At 29.9% G+C, this 6,276-nt stretch overlaps 1 protein-coding gene across 4 annotated transcripts in view; it reads right to left on the reverse strand.

The window, feature by feature from the left end:
• LOC143072043 (zwei Ig domain protein zig-8-like) overlaps positions 1 to 5,954 on the reverse strand; it is a 55,264-nt gene extending 49,310 nt beyond the window's left edge. The window contains exon 1 of one of the 4 annotated variants that reach the window (XM_076246823.1): positions 5,823 to 5,954. The gene's annotated coding sequence lies outside the window, so the exon portion shown is untranslated. Of the gene's footprint in view, positions 1 to 5,693 lie in introns of all 4 variants that reach the window. The other 3 variants (XM_076246824.1, XM_076246820.1, XM_076246819.1) reach the window with 3 other exon arrangements.
• Positions 5,955 to 6,276: the final 322 nt, after the last annotated feature.

Raw genomic sequence — 6,276 nt, forward strand, 5'->3', positions numbered from 1 at the left:
ATACACTTTTACTTATAGGTTTGTGAATGCAGAAACTATTTCTATCATTTTGGTAGCCATTCATATAATTTTCTATGTCGGGTTTGATAAATTTTATTTAAAACACATCCGCCCAAAACTTATTTTTTCCGCGAAAAACTTATCAAACCAATATTTATAATATTTAGGAATCCAAGAAACCAGTCGAGCAACAAAAAAAAAAAATCCGTGGGAACATTGTTGATGTGTAATGGCATTTAATTGGTTTTGCCGACGGAATGTTATAAAAAAATATATTAGCTGAATCTAGAAATATGAATATATATATATTGAATAAGTAGCAAGTTACTGGGTTTTTAATAGTCATTTATAGTTGTTCTGTAGAATATTTTAAAACAACATATCTAATTACTATAATGTACAAGTTTTACTATGTGTTATATCAAGATCGACATTAATATTTAACTAATGCTTTATAAATAGGTGAGATATTTGTTAAATACATTCTGATAAAAATATAGAAACATCAAAGCTTTGTGTTGAATAATTGACATTTTCGATAATCTAACTATTCGTGCAAACTACATTTAATTATGTATAAGTGATGTATGGTTTTAGGAACCTCGTTGCAGTATAGAACGCTCTAGATTTAAGAAGCAGTGAATAGTAACAGGTATTGCATTATTTATACGCGGACTGATTCCCAGTAGGTTCTGATACAGAACTTTCTGATCATAGCCACAGAGGATGATTGATTATCGCTGTATTGTATCAGAAAACACTTTATTAGCAAGTTTATGTACGTATATAGTTATTTGTGGTATGTCTAATATAAATGTTTTCCCTGTTTTATGTGTAACTAGCATGCAAGTATTTATGAAGCTTATTGCTCTGATTAGATTTGAAAAGCCACCTTTGACGTCATTAGTATGTCTTAAATTACGACAGTTATATATACAGTTTTTGCGTCTTGGTGAAAGTATACATGATATACAACAGCCCTTACGATTTTGTCACGGGCAACACGATATTCTGCAATAAGCTAATGAAAGTTACCATCAAAAGTAGATAAAATAGTCTATGATGTTGTACAATTGTATATTAAATTCGCATTGGGAACACGGAAAACAAAACTTCCTGAATCAGTAAAAACTAAAAACGTGTCTGTGATTTATATGCACTCTGGAGCATGAGGAATGACTATGGAGGTTAAATTCAACTAATGCATTAAAATTTAGCTGCAAAATTAAAAGCTTGCTGAGGAAATAGCTTTATACACCCAAAAAAATCAGTACAGCAAATGATTAATTAGACTTAAGGTCTGACATGTTTACTCTTTTATAATAAAGTAAAGGATCTGTGAACGTACAACTCTGGCTGTTTATTTCTTTTGTGTATAGTTTTCTGATTTATTTTATTCTTGTATAATTTCCTACATTTTCTCTATATTATGTAATAAGTAATTTTCAATTATTCCTGGTTTATTTTAGATAAGATTGAAATTAAATCCTATATCAGAAGCAGAGAATGAAGGATGGCATCTTTGTTTTGTTAATTGAAGGCTTAACGTTAAATTTTCTTTAATTTATATGATATTGTATTTGAATCATTCATCGCATATACATGATATATGTTTCAATAGAAATGGAAATGGGGAATGTGTCAAAGAGAAAACAACCCGACCATAGAACAGACAACAGCAATAGAAGATGTATACATGGAATACATAACAAGGATTTAGAAACAGTAAAGTTGATGTAACAGTTACAAATATCCTAGTATATGATTACACTTTTGCTTATAATAGTTAAAATTAAAATTGGGCATGTTTGTGCTATGCAACACATCTATAAATACGAAGAAAAGAAAGTTTAATGGACATCGGAATATTGTTATATAGAATGTCAAAATATAATAGAAAAAAATACAGAAAACGATGACGTACTTGGTGAACGACTAAGATTTTAGTATGAGGGAGCATCTATACACCATTGATCAAAACGTATATACATGTTCTAGTAACCAAAGATGAGTAAAACAAAAGGAAGGGAAATATACCCTTCTTCTTTCATTTGATTAACTTCTCTTGAGAAAGACTTTTAACGAGTGGGATTGCGAATCCGTTTGACTCTGTCGAATGTGAGGAACTCGCCAGCCACAATCAATAAAAAAAAAATACACATCCATCATTGCAATAGTGATATAAAAGTACAATCGTTGAGGTCGGTGGCTTGCTGCCCGACACGAACTATTAACATATACATATCTTATCGTTACCCTTGTTGCATGAATATTTCACGTCATTTCAGCTAGAAATTGACATCGCTTAGCTAGAGCATTAACAGAGAAGAAAACTCATTTCTTGTTAACGTAATACATACAAATGTCACGGTAAAAATCTTCTCTTCCGGGCAAAGAGTCAATGAAACTGATGATAATGCAGCCATTTTATATTTAAGGATGACGAATGGCGTGTTTGATTGCAACGCTGTCAGAACTGATAGATACAGGATTCTATTATTTTTGAAAGATGTAATCCAAAGCCAAAATCTGATTACAACGTGCTTTTTTTTACAAAGCATTTCATTACAGCTTTGTTTAGATTTGAAAATTTAAATCATTAAACAAACCCCAAATACAAAAAGAGCCTTGTGAAAAAATTGCATCAACGAAGAAATGACAGGTTGTAGAAAATAATACTATGTGTACTTCTATTCATGATGGAGAAGACCTCCTACACTGAAAACTCGTTAGCAGCGAATATATAATATATCCCAAAGTTTTTTCTTCTAAATGGCAAAATTTGAATAAAAAATACATTTACACTTATCAACTCGAAAACAATTTCTTTGTTTGCACTTGTATTGTTAATGTTTTAGAAGCATGTTTAGTACGATCAAAGTGACGTGTAAAAGCATTATTTCGAGATAAAATTACCATTGTATTAAATAAATTGAGGCTTCAAGGAAGACATTTAGATTTCACATTCCTGCATGCCCGGATACTTTTAACAAAGCAGAAATTAATCTCGTTTAATCAAAGTTTGTTGTACAAATTGCTATTGTAGCTAATGACTATAAACAAGCTAGCTTATCCGTTCGAATGTTCTGCTTTGTCAGATTTATTTTCATTTCATTTAAAATCTCTGTTTACGAGTTTGACAGCTGGCTTGAAGCCTATTAACCTCCCCTGAGGCCAAACAAATCGAGCGATATTACCATGACTTATCTCCCCTATTAATAGGGCGATAATTGACTCAGTGACCAGTCAATATATCATTATTATCGCCTTTGAGCGAGATACGTACAGATTAGTATACTCGAATGTAATGCAATTAGAAATAGTCAAAGACATCACATTGATATGTATTAATTTGTTGAGACACAATTCTGTATCGAACGTTTCATTTCCAGGGACAATCGCTATACTTATAATACATCTATTACTGTTATGTTAAGGTGACTTGATAATGTAAAATGGATTGTTTAAAGACATCCTTTGATAGAAAATGACAGCAACTTTTTAGGAAACTTTTTCCATTAACAGTGCCATGTCCGATAGTGTCTGTATTAGGATTCATTTGAAAACAGAATTATACGTTCTTCTTTCTATTAATTATTATTCAACCCTCAAATATTTGCTTCACATAGTTAGCTTTAAATGGATATTTACTGGTTTTAAATTCCTAAGTTTTATGTCGTCACCTTTTACAATACCTTACTTTATTTATATTTATAATCATTTATCTTATAAAAACCCTTCTGATGGTTTTATAGTGACAGTTATAATCATCTGATAAAAATCGTTAATAAAAATACAATTTTACAAAGAATAGCGATAATAGAAAATAAACAAAATATCTTTTGCAAGACTGTTAAGGACTAAAAATCGTATCAAGAAATGCAAGACTGTTAAGGACTAAAAATCGTATCAAGAAATGCAAGACTGTTAAGGACTAAAAATCATATCAAGAAATGCAAGACTGTTAAGGACTAAAAATCATATCAAGAAATGCAAGCCGTTTAAGGACTAAAAATCATATCAAGAAATGCAAGAGCAGTAACACAAGATTTCCAGCTTGAATCTCACTGGGATAAAAGGCCAAGGGTGATAGTTGTCTGAATTAACACAACCAACCAGATTGGTAGTGAGCTGAGTGTATTTTGACATTAAAAGTTTCATATTTTATTTATTTTACAATTTCATAAAAATTATATACGTATCTATACTAATGCATCACATGTAACATGTACAGTTTAGTCATAAACATACCACTTCATGTAAATAAGGTAATAAATTTGATGGAGACTTAGGAAAATTTGCATAAAACTTTTAAGAATCTAAACATTTATTTAGAATTTAGGGGTGTAAAAATAAAATATCCTGCTCATAATTTCTTCTTGCATACACATACATTGACTCTCTTTCATTTTCTTTATTTTCTGAATCGTGTATTTAGGTTACTTGTAGGATGTTTTGATGATAAAACTTTTTTTAAATTGTTATTTGGATGGAGAGTTGGCTCATTGACACTCACACCACATCTTCCTATATCTATAGACTAAATTACTTCAGTATGCTATAGACATGGTTAATGTCCTTTTGAATGAATTGTACAGTCATACTATGATCATTTACATCTAGCAAAAGTTTTTACCCATGTTGGCAGATATTTTTACACATACAATATTTTGCATCAAATTACATGCATTATAAAACGATTATACAGTTATGCTAAAGACCGTTTAATGTTCTGCATATTATGTTGTTATGGGTCTAAAGTTGTAAAGTGCAGACGTTTTTTTTTTGCAATAGGATGTACAAATTTAAAAAATGAAATAAACGAAGAGATGTTTTACTTTCTTTCTTTGCTTACTTTTTAAAGTCAATGTGATATTATGAAGAAAAATACCGTTGGTATACTAGATGTATACTAGTAGTTTTGCACTATAGTAATAAGCACTTTTGTACTTACTGAATAAGTTGGTCTGATATGTAATTTGAAGTGCATTTAACAACCTCTTGTACGATCTGATAAAACGATAAAGTTTTCCCACTATGTAGTATTTTCTCATTCATATCGGACTGATATAGTGCAAATCTTAAAATATTAAGTGGTCAATTTCCTCTTACGGAGAAACAACAAGCTGAGCTGGCGTCACTAAATTAATTTAAAAATAGAACGACTGTCGATCACAGGAATTTGTATTTATTAGCCCAATCTATAACGAAATTCCATTAAATTTGCAATCAATCTTATTTGACATGTATTATATGCAATTGTAATTTACCTATTAAAATTAAATGCAAGTTTCAAATTATAACACTAGAGTCAATGATTATGTACTAAGTATTTATTCATCATATTCTAACATTAAGTAAAATTCAATTTAAAATAACTTGAACAATGCCATAAATAATTCCTCTTGATTGATTTTTTAGCCTTTAAAACCTCATAGGTGCTAGATGCATTCATTTCCTGTCAATAATTATTATATTTTACATTTTAAGACTTAAATTTCAATTAACTAAACTCAAACCCATTAAATATGTTATTTTACGTTTAAAAGAATACTCAAATTTCATCAGTATTGAAATTTTAATAAAAACTCATTTAAAGCATTGAAAGGTGATAAATTATTTAAATATTTTTCACATTCTCTAATTCTTTTCACCTGGTTTGTATCTCAATATTATTTGATAAGTAAACATACCTTAAGATCCCGTTGTTTAAAAACGGATATATATATATATGAAACTTGAGGTAAAAATCCAGCTGAGAAAACTTACATAGGTAATCCGGTTACACAAATATCACCTAACAGTAATAACTTTTTATTCACCTTTGTTTAAAAATCCATGGATCTTAATATTGCTACGAACTGTAATGATTATAAAGTAAAACTGATTAACAGCAGCACACGACAACTGCACGCGGGACTTCTGCTTCTGCAACCGACAGCCAATCAACAAACAATATCGATAAAATTCATTTGAGGCGTTAAAAATCTTATTGCAGGTAACCGCGTGTGGCCGTCTGTGGGTTGTTCATCGGGACGTCAATCAAATAAGTAAATTTTATCGGATTTTCTTTACAATTATTTGAATAATATCACTTTATTGAATCCATGTATTCATATCATTGATAAGTTCAGTGTAAGATCTGTTATTTTTTTCCAACAAGGTTAAACTATTTTACATTTCTCTAGGAAATGTTATCAGTTTAAGAATTATAGGAAAAACAATGACTTTATGTAATTGTTTAGATACAAAGTTTTTTGTTTGTTTAGTAACATG

This window comes from Mytilus galloprovincialis, chromosome 4 (assembly GCF_965363235.1).
Source record: "Mytilus galloprovincialis chromosome 4, xbMytGall1.hap1.1, whole genome shotgun sequence".
Taxonomy (NCBI): Eukaryota; Metazoa; Mollusca; class Bivalvia; order Mytilida; family Mytilidae; genus Mytilus; species Mytilus galloprovincialis.